The sequence below is a fragment of the Mobula hypostoma genome, chromosome 1, assembly GCF_963921235.1.
Source record: "Mobula hypostoma chromosome 1, sMobHyp1.1, whole genome shotgun sequence".
NCBI lineage: Eukaryota > Metazoa > Chordata > Chondrichthyes > Myliobatiformes > Myliobatidae > Mobula > Mobula hypostoma.
This window is the reverse complement of record NC_086097.1, coordinates 92573463-92595771: the sequence shown is the minus strand read 5'-3', so window position 1 is coordinate 92595771 and position 22309 is coordinate 92573463.

Below are 22309 nucleotides of genomic sequence, written 5' to 3'. Positions count from 1 at the left end.
TGCCTTTCTCCTATTGGTCTCAACCACAAGCTGCTTTATAAAAAGCCATTGTGCAGGCATTCTATAAATTCACTCTCTTGGGTCCAACACAAACCTGACGCCCAATCTACCTGTATATTGAAATCCCCCATCACTATTGTTACATTGTCCTTTTTACATGTGTTTTTTAAAATCTCCCATTGTAATTGGTATCCTGCATCCCAGCTACTGTTCGGAGGCCTGTATCCCCCATGTCTTTTTACCCTTAAAGTTTCTTAACTTTACATACTGTACAATGATCCTACATCTTCTGATCATATGTTATCTCTTTCTAAGGATTTGATTTCATTTTTTACCAACATTGCCACCCCAGCACCTCTGCCTACCTGCCTGTCTTTTGATACAATGTGTGTCCTTGGATGTTAAGCCATCAACTGTGATCTTCCAGCTATGACTCAATGATACACACTGCATCACACCTGCCAATTTCTAACTGTGCTACAAGATCATCTACCTTACTTCGTCTACTGTGTGCATTCAAATGTAACACCTTCAGTCCTGTATTCATTACCCTTCTCCATTTCTGTCTGCACGTGACTGGAAGTTATAGTCTTATAATGTAATCCATTGGCCATTTATCTTCTGGCTGTGATGAGAGATAAACGATTATGTACAGGTGAGTACCAGCAATATAATATGGTGCTTCAACTTGGAATATAATTAATTGGAGCAATATCTGGAAGCAAGATCTATTGATCCAAAGATGTGTTTGATTCCCACAATGGCAACTGAAGAATTTAAATCAAAGCAAATAAATCTGTAAATAAAATGTAGTGTTACTTACTGATGACCACTAAGTCATCAGAATGGTCTTAAAGAGTCAGAGAGAAACACAGCACGTAAGTACGCTTTACGCCCAACGTGTTCATGCCCACCATGATGTCCATCCAAGCTGGTCCCATTTGCCAGCATTTGGCCCACATTCCTCTAAACTTTTTCAATTCATGTACCTGTCTAGATGTTTTGTGAAAAAGTATGTTGTGGGCAAGGCAAGTCTCCATGCTCAACTTGTCCATCCCTACCAAGATCTTGATTCAAGCTAGCTCCATTTGCCTGATTTGGCCCATGTTCCTCAATTCACGTACCTGCTAAATGTCTTGTAGAATGTGTTTTGTGGGCAAGACCAGCATTTATTACCTGTCACTCATTGCCCTTGAGAAGTAAAAATGAGTTGTTAGCTTGAAGTGCTATAGAATTCTAGCAAGGATGCTCTCACCATGCTATTTAGGAAGGGATTTCAGAATCATGCAAAAACAGAAAAAAAAACTATAATTCCAGGTCAGGATAACACATGTCTTAGAGGGAAATCTGAAGCACATGGTGTTTCCTTGAATCTGCTGCCCTGTCCTTCTTGTTGGCAGAGGTAGAATCAAATGGAGATTCCTGAGTTGTGCTTTGCAGGTAGTGGAAAGACTTAGGATGTCAGAGGTTGAGTCACTCGCTGCAGAAAACCCAGCCTTTGACTTGATCTTGAAGCCACAGTATTTATTGACAGGTCCAATTGAATATCTGACAATAGTGACCCTCTGGGATATTGATGTTTGTGAACAATGTTAATTTTGTTAAATGTCAAGGGTAGGTAATTAGATTTTCTCTTGTTGGAGGTAGTCACTGATTGTCATTTGTGGGTGGTGCAAATTTTACTTGATACTTTTGTCTTGGCTGTGGTGTGAACTGAAAGACATGGGTTGAAAGAGATCTTGGAGATATTGAGTCATACCACACAGAAGCAGGTCCTTCAACCCACTGTGCCTATGTTGACCATCAAATACAAATCTATCATCATCATCATCAGGTGCCGTGCCCAGTTTGAGCTTTGCCTGCCATGGCCCACACACTCCTGTTTCGGGTCAAGTGGATCAATTCATTGGTATTCATTTCTAGTTCTCTGGCTGCTGTCTCCATCATCATTTGTCTTTGTCTTCCTTTTGCTTTCTTCCCTTCAATCTTTCCCATAATTACCGTGCATTCTAACTCCTCTTTCCTAATCACATGTCCAATGAAGTTACGTTGCCTTTTCATGATCTCATACATTATTTCTCTTTTTGTGTTTGCTCTGTTCATGACGTCCTTGTTAGATATTCGTTTCATCCATGATATTCTTTGCATCCTCCTCAAAAACCACATCTCTGTTGCTTCAATTCGTTTCTTCATGTTGCTAGATATTGTCCAACATTCTGAGCCATATAACATAACTGGATAAACGTAACATTTCAGTACTCTGAGGCGGGTTGTCATGCCTAGTTTAGTATTGGTCAGTATACTCTTCATTCTCATAAAGGTGTCTTTTGCCATCCCTATTCTTCTTTTGATGTCCATGTCACACCTGCCATCTGATGTCACCCAGCTTTCTAAGTAGCAAAAGTTCTATACTTGTTTTATGTCTTCCCTGTTTATTCTCAGCCTGCAGGTAGGATTCTCCTTCTTTTTGGATATCACCATACATTCTGTCTTTTTGCAATTGATAGATAGACCCATTTTTGCACTTTCTTCAACAACTATATCAATAAAGTTTTGTAGTTCTTCCTCCGTACTTGCAATTAACACAGTGTCATCTGCATATCTGAAATTATTGATGTTTTCACCGCCAACTTTGATTCCCAAGATGTCTCTTATTTTTTGTAATATTGTTTCACTGTACACATTAAATAAATCAGGGGAGAAAACATACCCTTGTCTAACATCTCTCTTGGTTTTTGTAAACTGACTCACTTCTCCATCTATTCTTAGAGCGGCAGTTTGTTCCCAGTACAGATTTCTGATTAGGCGGAGGTCTTTCAAATCTAGATCTAGAGTTTTCTGAAATATTTCAAATACTTATTGTGCTTCACTTTATCAAATGCTTTTGTGCAGTTGTTAAAACAAACAAATCTTTTTGCACTTAAATAGCTTGTTCTGATAGTATCCTTAACATCAATATTGTGTTTCTTGTCCCTTTGTCTTTCACAAAACCACATTGTTCTTTACCTATTTCAGCTTGCACCTTACTTTTAACTCTTGTCATCAAAATTCTTAGAAGTATCTTGGTGATATGACTCATTAAGCTTATGGTTCTATGTAATTCACATTCTATTGCTCCAGGTTTCTTAGGAAGAGTGATAAATACTGATTCTTCATCTCTTCTGGTATTATTCCAGTCTCATAAATGTCATTGATTAAATCAGTAAGTTTTTCAATTCCATAATCTTCAAGGGCAATAATTTGTTCTATTACTAATTCATTAGGACCTTCTGTCTTTCCTTTCTTCATCTTATTTATTGCATTATGAACTTCAGATTTTTAAATACTTGGACCTTCACTAATCTATACTGACCCCATTTTTCAGCATTTAGTCCATTGTCTTAATGTTATATGGTCTGCGTCATTATCTGTAGACTTGTGAATGGAAAGGAACATTGATTCTAATTCATTCATTAATATGCTTCAGGGAAGGAAATTGACCATCCATATCTGATGTACTGTAAGGGGCAGCATGAGAGTGTAGTGGTTAGCATAACACTTTACAGTACAGGCGACCCAGGTTCAATTCCCACTGCTGCCAGTAAAGAGGTTGTACATTCGCCCTGTGACCATGAAGGTTTCCTCTGGGTGCTACGGTTTCCTCCTATGGTACAAAGATGTACTGGTTGGTAGGTTAACTGGTCATTGTAAATTGTCCTGTCATTAGGATAGGATTAAATTGAGAGACAGGAAGGGCCGACTCTGTGCTGTATCTCCAATCAATCAATCAATCAATCATTCAATAAATAAGTCCTGATGCAAAGCAGGGAAATTGACTCTTTGTAGCCACCTGAGATGGCTAGCAAGCCGTTGAGCTTGGAGGCACTGTCTAAAAATGGGCAATAACTACTTACCCAAATCGATGACACCTCATATCTTGCAAAAAGAATAAAAGAAAAAATAAGAATACAGTGTTTTAGATCCAGTTGTGCAGATGTTGAAGCAAGTTTATGAAAGGAGCAGTATCTTCAGAAGTTCCGGTGTTGTGGCACTATTGTGTAGAAATGCAGACATCCTGATAAATATCGGCTAAAAGCAGATGTTCTGGTCAATACAATTTTACTCTCTGCAACTCAACAATGACAGTACTTCAAAAGTATTCTGTATCTTTAATTATTTTGGGATGGCCTCTGTCTCTGTGAAAGATGTCATGGAAATGCAAGTTCTTTTTTTTCCTTTTCTGTAATTAATTTATAATTCCCTCTTGCGGAACACAGAAACCTTTTTGAAAGCTGGGTCATCAGTTCTGTTGAATAATCTTCATGGGTCGCTGAACAGTTAACTTGGAGGAGACTGCCGATAATTTTGTTAGACTGCTGGGCTGTCAGGTTAACACAGCTCACTCTGGGTCCTAGTAATGAACTTGAATGGAGTCCATTAATAGGAGCTGATGTGTCTTGGAGCCAGCCATTAACTGAGTACTCAGGGTGTACTGCAGAACGGGGCTCCCCACACCACTAGCACTTCTCAGCTTGGCTCAGCATTACATTGCTGCATTCGCTAACAAGCACTTTTGTTTACCCAGATAAAAGGACGTAAATTCTGTTATCAGAGGGCACAGCAGAGTTAGTTAATTATTAATTGGAAAAGTGGAATCTAAATGAGAATTTTCTTTAAAGAGGAATTGTGATGCGCAAAAATATCAAGCTTTATTAAACACCAGCTGCTATACCACATTACTTAGGTTATTACGCTGTCAGGTCATGATGTTTGCATTTATTTCCATGCAATTGAGTTTTATAACATTCCTTGTAAATGAAGTAAAATCTACCTTAATTATATAATTATACCACAATTAATGTGATTGGGGTTAAATTATATAGTTTAACTGTACCTGATTGGAAGCCTGAGAAAAGTTTATTCATCATATATGCCAGGGAAGCATTAGATCCCTTTTTTTTTAGTTTAACTAAATTTACCAAATAACAAAATAGACACTGAAGTAAATATGAGCACCAAAATTACATTTAACATTCTTCTCTTTAAGTAGATATGAACTAATGCACAATGTGTAAACGTACTTTAGTGTGGCAAACATTATTCCTTTATTCAAGAAAGGTAATAGGGATAATCCTGGGAATTATAGACCTGTGAGTCTTACATAGTCATAGTCATACTTTATTGATCCCGGGGGAAATTGGTTTTCGTTACAGTTGCACCATAAATAATAAATAGTAATAAAACCATAAATAGTTAAATAGTAACATGTAAATTATGCCAGGAAATAAATCCAGGACCAGCCTATTGGCTCAGGGTGTCTGACCCTCCAAGGGAGCAGTTGTAAAGTTTGATGGCCACGGGCTGGAATGACTTCCTATGACGCTCAGTGTTGCATCTCGGTGGAATGAGTCTCTGGCTGAATGTACTCCTGTGCCCAACCAGCACATTATGTAGTGGATGGGAGACATTGTCCAAGATGGCATGCAACTTGGACAGCATCCTCTTTTCAGACACCACCGTCAGAGAGTCCAGTTCCATCCCCACAACATTACTGGCCTTACGAATGAGTTTGTTGATTCTGTTGGTGTCTGCTACCCTCAGCCTGCTGCCCCAGCACACAACAGCAAACATGATAGCACTGGCCACCACAGACTCGTAGAACATCCTCAGCATCATCTGGCAGATGTTAGAGGACCTCAGTCTCCTCAGGAAATAGAGACGGCTCTGACCCTTCTTGTAGACAGCCTCAGTGTTCTTTGATCAGTCCAGTTTATTGTCAATTCGTATCCCCAGATATTTGTAATCCTCCACCATGTCCACCCTGACCCCCTGGATGGAAACAGGGGTCACTGGGACCTTAGCTCTCCCCAGGTCTACCACCAGCTCCTTAGTCTTTTTCACATTAAGCTGGAGATAATTCTGCTCACACCATGTGACAAAATTTCCTACCGTAGCCCTGTACTCATTAGTGATGGGCAAACTATTGGAGAGGATTACAAACATTTGGAGATATATAGTCAGATTAGAAATAGTAAGCATGGTTTTGTAAGGTGCAGGTCATGCCTCATGAGCCTAACAAGTGACAAAACAAATTGACGAAGGTAGAGCAGTGGATGTGGTGTATATGGATTTCGGTAAGGTGTCAAACAAGGTTTCTCATGGTAGGCTTATTCATAAAGTTCTGAGGCTATGAATCCAGGGATTTCAGGGTACCTCATGGTCTCCCTGATGACTATTTCTGCAGGAGATTCACCCAATTTTGGCCCCAGACTGACAAGGTCAAGGAACTGGAGCTGGGGCTGATGTGCTCAAGATCGTCCAGAAGGCTGAATACATAAAGATGACACTTTTACTGAGATGTTCACACCTGGAGTGCAGGTTTCAGATGGTAGGTGGGTGACCACCAGATTTAAGGGGAGTAAGCATTCCCCTCAGCGATAAGTACATGCCTTTTACCACAGGGGGTGGTGGGGAGGAGGAGGGGGGAATGACCCGACAGGGAACAGGAGCAACAGCTGGGCCAGTGGCACTGTGGCCGGCTCTGAGGCTCACAGACAAGGGTAAAGCCAGGCAGAGTGTTAGTGATAGGAGACTCAGTAGTTGGGGGAATGGATAGGAGATTCTGTGGCCACAAAAGGGAAGCCAGGATGGTGCGTTGCCTCCCAGGTGCTCAGGAACAGGATGTCTCAGTGGAGCTGCAGAATATTCTTCAGGAGGACGATGAGCAGTCAGAGGTTGTGGTGCACTTTGGCACCGATGACTTGGGTAGAAAGGGGGAAGAGGTCTGGTGCAGTGAGTATAAGGATTTAGAGAAGAGGATCAAGAGTAGGATCTCCTCGGTAGTAATCTGTGGATTACTCCTGGTGCCATGTGCTAGTCAGGGCAGGAATAGGATAGTAGAACAGATGAATGAATGGCTGAGGAAGTGGTGCAGGGGCAAGGTTTCAGTTTCTTGGATCATTGGAACCTCTTCTGTGGCAGGGGTGGCTGTATGAGAGGGATGGGTTGCACCTAAACTGGAGGGAAATCAGCATCCTGGACAGGAGGTTCATTAATGCTGCTCGGGAAGGTTTAAGCTAGTTTGGCAGGGTGATGGGTACCAGAGCACCAGGTCAGAAAGTGGAGGGATGGACAGGAAGGTAGATGTCAGGGCTAGTAGAAGCGAAGTAACAGATATGGTGGGAATGAGTTATTTCAATGCTTGGAGTATTATGGGTACAGGAGATGAACATTGATTAGTACAAGGCACCATGATGTTGTGGCCATTACAGAGACTTAGTTGAGAGAGGGAGAGGAATGGTGTTTAATGTCCTAGGGTTTTGAATTTTTAGAAAAGATAGAGAGGGAGGGAAAGGTTGGGGGAGGGTGGAGTTGCAGGGACAATATCACAGCTGCACTTTAACAGGACAAAATAGAGGGCTCGTCTAACTGGGTCTATATGGGTAGAATTTAAAAAGAAGAGATGGGATTGTACTACAGGCCCCCAGTAGCTACCAGGAAATTGAGGAACCTATATGCGGGCAGATTAACAAAAGCTGTAAAAAATAGGGTTGTTGTCGTGGGGGACTTCAACTTCCCTAATATTAACTGGGACCTTCTGAGTGCAAGAGGTTTAGATGGGGCAGAATTTGTCAGGTACATTCAGGAGGGTTTCTTAAATCAATATGTAGATAGTCCAACAGGAGGAGGGGCTGTACTGGATCTGGTGTTGGGTAATGAGCTCAGTCAGGTGACTGACCTTCCAGTGGGTGAACAGTTATGGAACATGACCACAACTCTTTAAATTTTAAGATACTGTCACTATAGATAAGGATAAGTATGGACCTTGTGAGACAGTATTAAATTGGAGCAGGACTAATTATGAGAACAGTAGTCAGAAACAGGGTTAATTGGGAACAACTGTTTTTGGGCAAGTCAACGTCAGATATGTGGAAGGTTTTTAAAGACCAAATGCAGAGTACAGGACAGGTATATTCCAGTCAGAATGTATTTATTTGGGAGACAGACACAGAGTCCATACAAGTGAGGCAAAGCAGCAATGGACCCTATACAGATTACAGAGGAGGAGGTGTTTGCTGTTTTGAAACAAATTAGGGTGGACAAATCCCCAGGACCTGACAAAGTGTTCATTCAGCCTCTGTGGGAGGCAAATGCAGAGATTGCAGAGACCCTAGCAAAGATTTTTAGATTAGATTAGATTATGAGAACACTCAGTCCTCTTTTATTGTCATTTAGAAATGCATAAATCGTCTTTGGTGACAGGTGAGGTACCAGAGGATTAGAGGATAAATGATGTTGTTCTGCTGTTTAAGAAAGACTCTAAAAATAAACCAGGGAATTATAGGCTGGTGAGATTGACATCAGCAGTGGGAAAGTTATTGGAAGGAATTCAAAGGTTCTGGATATATGAGTATTTGAATAGACAGGGACTGATTAGGGATAGTCAGCATGGCTTTGTGCATGGTAGGTCATATCTAACCAATTTTATAGACTTTTTCGAGGAAGTTACCAGGAAAGTTGATGAAGGCAAGGCAGTGGGTGTTGTCTACATGGACTTTAGCAAAGCATTTGACAAGGTCCTGCATGGGAGGTTTGTCAAGAAGTTTCAGTCACTTGGCATTCAGTATGAGGTAGTAGATTGGATTAGGTATTGGCTGTGTGAGAGAAGCCAGAGAGTGGTAGTAGATCACTGTCTTTCCGACTGGAGGCCTGTGACTAGTGGAGTGCTGCAGGGATCAGTGCTGTTTGTTATCTATATCAATGATCTGGATGATAATGTGATTAACTAGGTCAGCAAATTTCTGGATGACTCCAAGATTGGGGGTGTAGTGAACAGTGAGGAAGGCTATCATGGCTTGCAGCAGGTTCTGGACAAGCTTGGAAAATGGGCTGAAAAATAGCAGATGGAATCTAATGCAGACAAGTGTGAGGTGTTGCACTTTGGAAGGACTAGCCAGAGTAGGTCTTACACTGTGAGCGGATGGGCACTGGGGAGTGTAATAGAACAAAGCGATCTGGGAATACAGATCTATAATTCATTGAAAGTGGCAGCAAAGGTGGATGGAAATGTAAAGAAAGCTTTTGAAACATTGGCCTTTATAAATCAAAGTACTGAGTACAGGAGATAGGGTGTTATGCTGAAGTTGTACAGGATTGGGTGAGGACTGATTTGGAGTATTGTGTGTTGTTTTGCTGATCTACCTACAGGAAAGATGTAAATTAGATTCAAAGATTATGGAGAAAAATTACAAGGATGTTGCGGGTTTGGAGGACCCAGGTTATAAGAAAAGATTGAATAGGTTTGGACTTTATTCTTCGGAACGTCGAAGATTGAAGGATGATTTGATAGAGGTATACAAAATATGAGGGGTACAGATAGGGTAAGTGCAAGCAGGCTTTTTCCACTGAGGCAACTAGAGGTCATGGGCTAAGGGTGAAAGGTGAAATGTTTAAGAGGAACATGAGGGGAAACTTCTTCACTGAGAGGGCCGTGAGAGTGTGGAACATGCTGTCAGCACAAGTGGTGCAGGTGAGCTCATTTTCAACACAAGGAAAGTTTGGATAGGTACATGGATGGTAAGGGTATGGAGGGCTGTGGTCCTCCACAGGGGTATGGAGGCAGGTCGATGGGATGAGGCAGCTTAAATGATTTGGCGTGGACTAGATGGGCCGAAGTGCCTGTTTCTGTGCTGTATTTTTCTATGATTCTATGAGGAAGGGCAAGGATGGCAAGATAAGAGAACCCTGGATGTCAAGAGAGGTGATGAATTTAGTCAAGAATGTATTTAAAGTTTAGGAAGCTTGTATCAGACAGAGCCCTTGAGGATTATAAAAAACCCAGAAAATAACTTAAGGAAAGCCAGGAGGGGCCATTAAGTGTCCTTGGCAAGTAGAATTAAGGAGAATCCCAAGGTAGTCAGTACCTACAACAAGAGCAAGAAGATAACAAAGGAGAGGGTAGGACCACTCAAGGATAAAGGGGGAATATTTTCTTGGATGCAGAGGCTGTGGGTGAGATCCTTAGTGAGTCATATATGTTACATTAGTTTTTACCAAGAAGAATGTGGAGAATTGGGAGATCAGTGCTGAGTGTATTGATTTGCCAGGGCACTTTGGGGTGAAGGAGGAGGTACTGTTGTGTCTCTTATAGAGCATTAAGCTAGATATATCTCCAGATCTGATGGGATATACCCTAGATTATCGAGAGAGGCAAGAGAAGAGATTGCTGGGGCCTTGACCTGTATCTTTATGTCCTCCCTAGCCTGATGTGAGGTCCTGGAGGACTGGCGAGTTACTAATGTTGTTGCATTATTCAAGAAGTGTACCACAAATAATCCTGGAAACTATAGACCAGTCAGTCTCATGTCGGTGGTAGGGAAGTGACTGGAGAGAATTCTCAGGGATAGTAGTTACAAGCATTTGGGGAACTATGGCCTAGCTAGGGAGAGCCAATATGGCTTTGTGTGGGTAAGTTCGGGTTTTACTAAGTTGACAGAGTTCATAAACAATGAGTACTGGATAATAATACTAATAATTTTTAAAAAAGCAGAAATGGCTGGCTACATCAGAAAGATAGATGCATTCAATTGCACAACGGAAGACTGGATGTAGTATACTGAACAAATTGAGCAGTATTTTGAAGCAAATGAAATAGCCAAAGAAAAGCAAGTGCCAGTGTTACTGAGTGTAATCAATGGAAAAGTACACAGTTTGCTTAGAACTTTGACTGCTCCAATCAAACGAGTCAAAATGAGCTTTTTAGCTAAAGTGTGGTGAATCTGTGGAATTCATTGCCACAGATGGCCGTGTAGGCCAAGTCATTGGGTATTTTTAAAGTGGCAGTTGATAAGTTCTTGATTAGTAAAGAGTATCAAAGGTTATGGAAAGAAGGCAAGAGAATGGGGTTGAGAGGGATGACAAATTAGCCGTGCTGGAAAGGCAGCACAACATCAATGTGCCAAATAGCCTAATTCTGCTTTGATGTCTTATGGTCTTATAGTTAGCTCATTTCTGGGATTCAGCTCTTTGGTGCTTGTTTAGAGAGATGAGATCCTGGTCACAAAATGGGAAGATTGCAGGTCTGACCCCAGGAAAAGGACTGCCCAGTGTCACCTCTGGAGCTTATACTTCTTCATGTCCTTGTGACTTCTACTGTCCTTTATTCCAGTATCACTTGGCTGGCTCCTTATACTCTACTCATTTAAAAGGCTGCTGTTTATTTCTTGTTCATCCATCAACCCTTTCCTCAGTCATATAGATTGAGAGCTTCATTGTATTCAAATTCTTCCCTGGTTGAGTTCCTCAACGCTTCATTGATGACCCTCTTATCTCGGTCATCTCCTTTGGCCCTATGATCTCTTGCACGTTCCCAGTTTTCATTGTGTCCCAGACTTTAAACTCCAGAATATCCCTAAACCTCTCTCTTTTTCTCTCTTTTTCTCCTTTTTCTTTCCCTCTTTAAAGAGTCCAAGGCCATAATATGGTGGAATTCTTCATTAACATGGAGAGTGACGTAGTTAATTCAGAAACAAAGGTTCTGAACTTAAAGAGGGGTAACTTTGAAGGTATGAGACGTGAATTAGCTAAGATAGACTGGCAAATGACACTTCAAGGATTGACGGTGGATATGCAATGGCAGGCATTTAAAGGTTGCATGGATGAACTACAACAATTGTTCATCCCAGTTTGGCAAAAGAATAAATCAAGGAAGGTAGTGCACCCGTGGCTGACAAGAGAAATTAGGGATAGTATCAATTCCAAAGAAGTAGCATACAAATTAGCCAGAGAAAGTGGCTCACCTGAGGACTGGGAGAAATTCAGAGTTCAGCAGAGGAGGACAAAGGGCTTAATTAGGAAGGGGAAAAAAGATTATGAGAGAAAACTGGCAGAGAACATAAAAACGGACTGTAAAAGCTTTTATAGATATGTAAAAAGGAAAAGACTGATAAAGACAAATGTAGGTCCCCTGCAAACAGAAACAGGTGAATTGATTATGGGGAGCAAGGACATGGCAGACCAATTGAATAATTACTTTGGTTCTGTCTTCACTAAGGAGGACATAAATAATCTTCCAGAAATAGTAAGGGACAGAGGGTCCAGTGAGATGGAGGAACTGAGCGAAATACATGTTAGTAGGGAAGTGGTGTTAGGTAAATTGAAGGGATTGAAGGCAGATAAATCCCCAGGGCCAGATGGTCTGCATCCCAGAGTGCTTAAGGAAGTGGCCCAAGAAATAGTGGATGCATTAGTGATAATTTTTCAAAACTCATTAGATTCTGGACTAGTTCCTGAGGATTGGAGGGTGGCTAATGTAACCCCACTTTTTAAAAAAGGAGGGAGAGAGAAACCGGGGAATTATAGGCCGGTTAGCCTAACGTCGGTGGTGGGGAAACTGCTGGAGTCAGTTATCAAGGATGTGATAACAGCACATTTGGAAAGCGGTGAAATGATCGGACAAAGTCAGCATGGATTTGTGAAAGGAAAATCATGTCTGACGAATCTCATAGAATTTTTTGAGGATGTAACTAGTAGAGTGGATAGGGGAGAACCAGTGGATGTGGTATATTTGGATTTTCAAAAGGCTTTTGACAAGGTCCCACACAGGAGATTAGTGTGCAAACTTAAAGCACACGGTATTGGGGGTAAGGTATTGGTGTGGGTGGAGAATTGGTTAGCAGACAGGAAGCAAAGACTGGGAATAAACGGGACCTTTTCAGAATGGCAGGCGGTGACTAGTGGGGTACTGTAAGGCTCAGTGCTGGGACCCCAGTTGTTTACAATATATATTAATGACTTGGATGAGGGAATTAAATGCAGCATCTCCAAGTTTGCGGATGACACAAAGCTGGGTGGCAGTGTTAGCAGTGAGGAGGATGCTAAGAGGATGCAGGGTGACTTGGATAGGTTGGGTGAGTGGGCAAACTCATGGCAGATGCAATTTAATGTGGATAAATGTGAAGTTATCCACTTTGGTGGCAAAAATAGGAAAACAGATTATTATCTGAATGGTGGCCGATTAGGAAAAGGGGAGGTGCAACGAGACCTGGGTGTCATTATACACCAGTCATTGAAAGTGGGCATGCAGGTACAGCAGGCGGTGAAAAAGGCGAACGGTATGCTGGCATTTATAGCGAGAGGATTCGAGTACAGGAGCAGGGAGGTACTACTGCAGTTGTACAAGGCCTTGGTGAGACCACACCTGGAGTGTTGTGTGCAGTTTTGGTCCCCTAATCTGAGGAAAGACATCTTTGCCATAGAGGGAGTACAAAGAAGGTTCACCAGGTTGATTCCTGGGATGGCAGGTCTTTCATATGAAGAAAGACTGGATGAACTGGGCTTGTACTCGTTGGAATTTAGAAGATTGAGGGGGGATCTGATTGAAACGTATAAGATCCTAAAGGGATTGGACAGGCTAGATGCGGGAAGATTGTTCCCGATGTTGGGGAGGTCTAGAACGAGGGGTCACAGTTTGAGGATAGAGGGGAAGCCTTTTAGGACCGAGGTTAGGAAAAACTTCTTCACACAGAGAGTGGTGAATCTGTGGAATTCTCTGCCACAGCAAACTGTTGAGGCCAGTTCATTAGCTATGTTTAAAAGGAAGTTAGATATGGCCCTTGTGGCTACAGGGGTCAGGGGGTATGGAGGGAAGGCTGGGTTCTGAGTTGGATGATCAGCCATGATCATAATAAATGGCGGTGCAGGCTCGAAGGGCCGAATGGCCTACTCCTGCACCTATTTTCTATGTTTCTATGTTTCTATATCTGGCATGATATAATCTTCTTTGGTTAAGCACTTAAGAACTCACTTGGGATGCTGTACATTGTTACGTTTTTGATGAAAAGACTTTTCTGTTGTAGCTCACACCTGGACTGTTAATTTGTCCATTTCCTGCCTCCTTTACCCAGGTACAACCTCATCTGAAGAGTTTTCTCAGCATACACTGTCCTAGTTTTAGATTAGCAGTACTGTTGTGTAGTTAATATGTCAGTAATATTGTAAATATATTGTTTGATTAAGCATGCTTGTTCATTTAAATAATTCACTATGGGTTATATGTAAAAATACATGAATTGCATAGGTCATGACGATACCACATGATATGTGCACACCTCACTTAAAGTACAAGTTTAAGACTCGCATCTCTCGGCTCTCTTAACCTTCTGCAGTCCTTTAGTCCAGTATCACTTGGCTGGCCCCTTATGCCCTCTTTATTTAAAAGACTGTTATTTGTATCTTATTCATCCATCAACCCTTTCCTTAGTCATATAGATTGAGAGCTTCAGTTTAAAAATTCTTCTCATTGCATTCAAATTCTTCCCTGGTTCAGTTCCTCAATGCTTCATGGATGGCCCTCTTATCTCAGTCATCTCCTTTGGCCGTATGAGCTCTTGCCTTTTCGAATTAACCTTTGAATTAGTTCAATGGTTTGGAGTTGCAAAACAGAACGAGTGCCTGCAGTGGTCCACTAGTAAAATGGATTCGAACGTCATCCCCGGCTGACACTATTGTTTCAGTTAGTTCCATCCATTTTGTTCTGTTTCTGCCTGATTAAAGAAGTCCTAATTAATTTATTTCTGGTCACAAATAAACCTTGCTCGAGCACATCTGTGTACTTTAATCCCTGATCTCAAAGTCATCCCAAATGGCTGAACTGATTTGTTGCCTTTATGGAGAGACACTAATTATCTGATAACTGCACCATTCTGCCTCATGATTTGCTACTGTCTAATTAATCGGAGCCAGATGCTCTTTAAAATCGGACCTATATCAGATTATTTAGAATCAATTACAGCCAGTAGTTAATTGGGTGTTTCCTTGCAAAATATAATTTAGATTTATCGAGTGCTTTTCCTGTTCAACAGATAACAACATTAAATGAATGAACAGCTACTTGGTCATAGTGATAACTTCAATGTCTTCTTTTGTTATTCAGCCATGGTAATAGTACCATGTAGTATGAAAAGGGATCATTGTCCAGATGTCATGAAGCTTGCAGCAGAAGGAAATGTAGTTAGTGCTTCACTTGAGATCTATTCTGCCTTGTCAATTGTGAAGGTGTTGACTCTTTGTACATGTTCACCAGCACAAAACCATCCACACCCTTGTCCAACCATATGCCACCTATTACTCACCTGTTACCTTAACAACAAATGCTATAGTTCAGGGGATGGCAAATGTAACTATAGCAGGGAGGGGAATGGCAGTGAAATGCAGACTAGGTCACCTCATGTCTTTTAGATGTTATAACAGAACCCATTGAATGCATTAACAGGACTAAACAAAGTCAACATGGGTTTATGAAAGGGAAATTATGGTTAATAAATCTACTCGAGTTTTGTGACTCGATAAGGGAGAACAATTGGATGTGGTGTATTTGAACTTCTAGTAAATTCTTAAGGTTTCACCTCGATGTGTAGTGTGCAAGTGTAAAGCATGTGGATCGGGAGATGATGCACTGGCATGGATTAATAACTGATTGACAGAAAAGAAACAGAGTAGGACTGGAGTCTGAGAATCACAGAAACTGGCCCTCCAAGCCATCTAGTCTGTGCTGAACCATCTAAACCGCCTGGTCGCATCGACCAGCATCCAGAATATAGGCCTCCATGCTGTTCCCATACATGTACCTACCCAAACTTCTCTTAAACATTGAAATCAAAACCGCATTCATCACATGCTGGCAGCTTGATCCACACTCTCACACCCTCTGAGTGAAGGAGTTTCCCTTAGTGGTCCCATTAGACATTTCACCTTTTACCCTTAACCTATGACCTCTAGAAGTACCCTTAACCAACTTCAGAGGAAAGTGCCCGCTTGCATTTATCCTTTCTGAAGTACACCGCTCATAACTTTGTATACTTCCATCAAATGTCCCCTCAGTCTTCTATGTTCTCAGAAATAAATTTCTAACCTATTCAATCTTTCCTTATAACTCAGGCCCTCCAGTCTCAGCAGCATCCTTGTAAATTTTCTCTGTACTCTTCCAGTCTTATTTACATCTTTCCTATAGGTAGGTGACCAAAAGTGCACACAATATTCCAAATTAGGCTTCACTAATATATTATACAACTTTAACATAACTCCTGTACCCTTAGTACAATGACCTCATTATGGCTTTGCACTTTATTGTCTGTATGTGCTGCAGTTTCTCTGTAACTGTAATACTTATTCTGTTATTGCTTTTCTCTTGTAATGTAGTTGCGTTTTGAAATGATCTGTGTGTATTGCTAAGTTTTTCACTGTACCTCAGAACGTGTGGCAATAATAAACAAATTTACCTCTCTCTCGTTCTGTGTTCTTCCTCCTACTCTACTCATTCCTGCTTTCACCCCCTCTCAGTCTGTTCTCCTTCTCTCCTTTCTTCACCACATTCCCCTCTCCCTCTCCCTTTCCCTCTCCCTCTATCCTCTCTTCACCACCTCTCCCTCTCTCTCCTCCTCCCCCTCCCCTGTGATTAAAATCAGGGACGCAGATGAGATGAACAAAATTGAGGTCACGGTTATCCAAGAGCTGTGCAAGGTCACAAAGGATCAGAAAAGAAGGATGGGAATGAAAAACGGCAGTCTGCCTGGCTGGAATGACAACTAAGGTAGAAAGAGGAGGGTGGCTGGGGAGAAGTTAGGGTAAAGGGTTTGAATGACAAATATAGACTTGGTTTCTGAATTAGCACACAGTGCTTTAGAAAAAGAAGTCTTATCATTTGTTCTTTCACAGCCATGGTTAAACTGATAATGTGTACAGCATGTAAAACTCAATGGAATGCTTCTTAAATCACACTGAACTTTGCAGGCATAAATTAGTTTAGATTTCCGATATAGCTAGTAAATAGAAAGAGACTGAGGCCAGAGCAAGGTGATTTACCTTCATTTGCAGTGATGCAGGCAATTCATTTGAGTAAATAATCTTTCTCTTTGATATTTTTAAAGTACTGTGTAAGAATGTTTACTCTGGCATCATATCAAATTTGTTTGAACATGGTGAACTATTTTCTCAAGTGCATTATCGATTGCCTTTGAATACGTTAGCTCTTGGGCAGTGCTGACTACCCTGTGATGTCCAAATAAAACCAAACCTTGATAAGCAAACGCTCTGTCTCTTTGCTTTTCCATGTCAGATCTCCTGAGGTTCAGTCTCCTCCCTGTGATGCTTGGATTGGCTGTGGGTGTCCCAGATGCTCAGATGGTAATTCCTGCTAACGTCCACATGGTGTAATTGTGGTGGCACAGGGTGAAGCATATCAGACCTCAGACTGCACGTCAGCAGTTCATATGCCTCCCCTCTCTTATCCCATTCTCTCCTACTTCATTCAGGTATCTGCCCCACTCTGTTTTCTCTCACTGCTGCCACCTGTCTCCTGCTCCACTCTCTCAGCTCACTCATGTCTCTCTCCTGCTCTCACGCCCCTTTCCAATTCAATACTTCCTCCTGCTTTCACATCTCTGCCCTGACTGCTCGCCTTTGCTCTTGCTTTCTTTACCACCTCTCTACCATCCCTCTCTCTTTTTGATTTCCCACTCTCCTCTCACTCATTCACACAAACTTTCATCCGCTCACCCTTCCTCTCTCTCCCTCACACTTCTTATGCCCTCTGTATTAATTCATTTGCTTTCCCACACATCTCTCTGCCCTCCTCACCACTCTCATCCCACTGACCATTTTTCAACCTTACACTCCTCCTTCCCTTCCACCTCAGTTTTCTAACCCTCTAACCCTAACTCTTGTCCTCCCCCTCATCGCACTTCTTGTCCCACAAATTTCCTTTTCTTCCTTTCCTTCATGCACACACTCTCTGGCCTATTCCCCTTCTGTCTCCTTCTCCCTCCCTCCCTCCTTCTCCCCTCTCCCCCTATTTCTCTCCCCTATCCCTCTCCCTCATCCCTCTCCCCATCCCTCTCCCCTATCCCTCTCCCTTATCTCTCTCCCCAAAGCCTCTCCCCATCCCTCTCCCTTATCCCTCTCCCCATTCCTCTCCCCTATCCCTCTCCCTTATCTCTCTCCCCAAACCCTCTCCCCATCTCTCTCCCTTATCTCTCTCCCCTATCCCTCTCTCCATCCCTCTCCCCTATCCGTCTCCTCTTTCCCTCTCCCTCTCTCTCTCCCTACCCTCCCCTCCCTCACTCCCCCTCCCCTCTGCCTCTCCCCCCTTTCTCTATCCCTCTCCCTCTCTCTCTCCCTACCCTCCCCTCCCTCACTCCCCCTCCCCTCTGCCTCTCCCCCCTTTCTCTATCCCTCTCCCCCTCTCTTTCCTTTTCTCAAATATCATTCTTTACTCACCTGCACTCTCTCACTATATTTCCTTTCTGCTCTTGTCCCCCACTCCTGTCTCCTTTACCCTTCTTGTCTCTCACTCGTCTTGTAACTTTATAGAAAATACATTGTCTATGGTACCTTTATAGAAATGCATAGTCTATGGTGGGACTGGCAAATCATACAGGGGAGACTGGCCATAATCAGAATTAGGTTTATAATAGTTGTAAAAAATTACAGCACAGAATAGGCTCCTCGGCCCATCTAGACTGTACCAAATCATTAATTTGCCTAGTCTCACCAACCTGCACCTGGACCATAGCCCTCCATACCCCTACCATCCATGTACCTATCCAAATTCTTTTAAATATTGAAGCTGAACATGCAACCCCCACTTACACTGACAGCTCTAACAACACTCTGAGTGAAGAAGTCCCCATCATGTTTCCTCAAACGTCTCACCTTTCACACTTAACCCATGACCTCTAGTTGTAGTTTCATCCAAATTCAATGGAAAAACTGCTTGCATTTACCCTATCTATATCCCTCATAATTTTGTATACCTCTGTCAACTCTCCCCTCAATCTTCTACATTTTAGAGAATAAATTTCTAACCTATTCAGTCTTCCCTTATAACTCATGTCTTCCAGTCCCAGCAACATCCTTGTAAATTTTCTCTGTACTCTTTCAATCTTATTGACATCTTTCCTGTAGGTATGTGACCAAATCTGCACACAATACTCCAAATTAGGCCTCACCAGAGACTTAAAAATTTCAACATAACATCCCATCTCCTGTACACAGTACATTGATAGACAAAGGCCAATGTGCCAGAAGCTTTCTTGATGCCCTATCTACCTGGAACACCACTTTCAAGGAACTATAGATCTGTATTCCCTGCTCCCTCTGTTCTACCACATTCCTCAGTGCCCTACTGCTCAGTGTAAAACCTGTCTTGGTTGGTCCTCCCAAAATGCAATACCTCACACTTGCGTGCATTAAATTCCATCTGCTATTTTTCAGCCCATTTTCCAGATGGTCCAGATTCTGTTGCAAGCTGGGATAGTCTTCCTCACTGTCCATTGCACCTTCAGTCTTGGTTGCATCCACATATTAGCTGATCCAGTTTACCACATTATCATTCAGATCATTGATATAGATGACAAACAGCAACGGACCCAGCACCGATCCTTGTGGTACTCCACTAGTCACAGGCCTCCAATTAGAGAGGCAACCATCTACTACTACTCTCTGGCTTCTACCATAAAGCAAATGTCTAATTTTCTACCTCATCTTGAATGCTAAGGGACTGAACCTTCTTGACCAACCTCCCATGTGGGACCTTGCCAAATGCCTTGCTAAAGTCAATGCCAGTAACATCCACTACCTTGTCTTGTTCAACCTTCCTGGTAACTTCCTCAATAAACACCATAAGATTGGTTAAACACAATCTACCACACACAAAGCCATGTCAAATATCCCTAATCAGTCCCTGTCTATCTAAGTATTTATATATCCAGTCACGTAGAATAGCTTCCAGTAACTTGCCCTCTTGAGATGTCAGGCTCACTGGCCTATAACTTCCTGGCTTTTTCATTGAGCCTTTCTTTCCAGTGCTCTGGTCCCCATCCCCCTACAACTATAGTTTAAAACTTACCTCAACCCCACCGTGCTGTACCTTCCCACTATGATATTAGTCCCCCACCATTTCAGGTACAAACTGTCTCTTCTGTAAGAGTCCCATCTTCCCTGTGAACAGCCTAATGAACCAAAATTCTGAAGCCCTCCCTCCTCCCCCCCGCACTATTTCCTTAGCCATTTGTTAAACTGTATAATTTTCCTATTTCTGGCCTGTCTAGCAAGAAGCACAGATTGCAATCCTGAGATCACAACCCTGGAGATCCCACCCTTTAACTTTGCACCTAATTCCCTGAACTGTCTTTGCAGGACCTCATCACTCTCCCTACCTATGTAATTGGCACCTACATGGACCATAATCTCTGGCTATTCACCCTCCCACTTCAGACTTGATCTGAGATGTCCCTGACCCTTGCACCCAGGAAGCAATATACCGTCTTGGAATCTTGTTCTCATCCAAAGAACCTCCTTTCTGTTCCCCCAACCAGAGTCCCCTATCAGTACAGCTTGCCTTTTCTTCCTGCTTCCTTCTGAGCCACAGAGCCAGACTCAGCACCAGAGATCTGACCACTGTGGATTTTCTGTGCTATGTCATCCCCCCCCCCAACAGTACCCAAAACAGTACCCCTGCTGCTGAGGGAAATGGTTACAGGGGTACTCTCCACTAGCTGCCTATCCATCCCCTTTCCCTCTCCTGATGGCCAGCCAGTCACCTGTATCCTGCACCTTGGGGGTAACTACCTCCTTGTATCCTGTCTGTCAACCCCTCAGCCTCCCAAATGATCTGGAGTTCATCCAGTTCCAGTTTCAACTCCTTATGATGGTCTGATAGAAGCTGCAGCTGGATGCAGTTCTTGCAGGTGTAGTCGTCGGGGACATTGGAGATCTCACTGTCTTTCCACATCTCTCAAGAGGAGCATCCACCCATCCTGTCTGGTATCTCCACTGCTTTAAATGGCAATAAAGCATTTATCGGCGGGAGGAGAAGATGGGAGCGCGCCCGCGTGTGCGCAGCCCGCCGGTGAAAAATGATAGCGTATCTGTTAAATAGGGGCTGTGGACAATTCTGATTTGATGGCGAATGGATGTGAAAGCACAGAGGAACATCTGGAGAAATTTCTGAAACGCTCGTTTGCTGCTGTCGTTACTATGCGGTCGGGAATCTTTTGGAGGGTAGGCCTCAAAATCCCCGGCCTTGCCTGCTTTTGGTGACCGAGAAGGAGGTCAAATCGTTCGGACAGAGAGGGCGCTCGGTACTCGGTGTCGGGAAGCTGATCAGAGCTCGAAGTTTTTGGACGACTCAGAGTTGGACTGTGGTCGGCATGGCAGGGAGAGTTTTTCTTCCTTCTCCCGTCTGTGTGAGACGTGGGACATTTGAGAAACTTTGAACTTTACTGTGCTCACAGACTTGTTCATCAAGTTATGGTATTGTGCACTGTTGTAACTATATGTTATAATTATGTGGTTTTGTCAGTTTTTTCAGTCTTGATCTGTCCTGTGTTTTGTGATATCACACCGGAGGAAATAACGTATCATTTCTTAACGCATGCATTACTAAATGACAATAAAAGAGGACCACGTGTCTTCATAATCATTGTCATAAGGCAGAAAGAAAGTTAAAATAATGAAAAAATCTACCTACTGCCAATGCCTCTCCTTGCCAAATCAGCGTGATATATCCTGAAATTTGTTTTCCAGCCACAGTACAGTGCCAAAAGTTGAAAGCAAGTTTGTTATTGAAGTAGATATATATCACCATATACAATCCTGAGGTTCATTTTCTTGGAGGCATACTCAATAAATCCATGACTGAATCAATGAAAGACTGCACCAACTTGGGCACTCAACCAGCGTGCAAAAGACAATAAACTGTACAAATGCAAAAAGAAAGAGATAATAATAAATAATAATAAATAAATAAGTAAGTAATAAATATCGAGAGCATGAGATAAAGGGTCCTTGAAAGTGAGTCCATAGATTGTGGGAACATTTCAATGATGAGGTGAATGAAGCTATTGCCTGTGGTTCAAGGGCCTGCTGATTGAGGGGTAAAGCTTGTTCCTGAACCTGGTGATCTGAGCCCTGAGACTCCTGTACCTTCTTCCTGATGGCAGCAGAGAAAAGAGTGCAGTAAGTTACTACGTTACAAAAATTAATCAATAGTGTAAAAACATGCCATGAAGGGATTTAGTGGGAGATGAGAATGGTAAACTTAATATAATATTCAACCAGAAAGTAATTCAAGTCAGAACAGGGGCTTTAGGTGAACAGAATTCCAACCTGTTTGGACCCAGGCAGCAGAATGCTGGATGAGCTTATGTTAATAGCAGATAGAAGAGGGTTTCCTAGCGAGTTATGTAGGTGGAGAAAGGGGTATTAGAAGGTCATCCAGGAATAATGAATGATAGAGTCAGACAAAGGTGCAAAGATGAAAACAAAATAAATA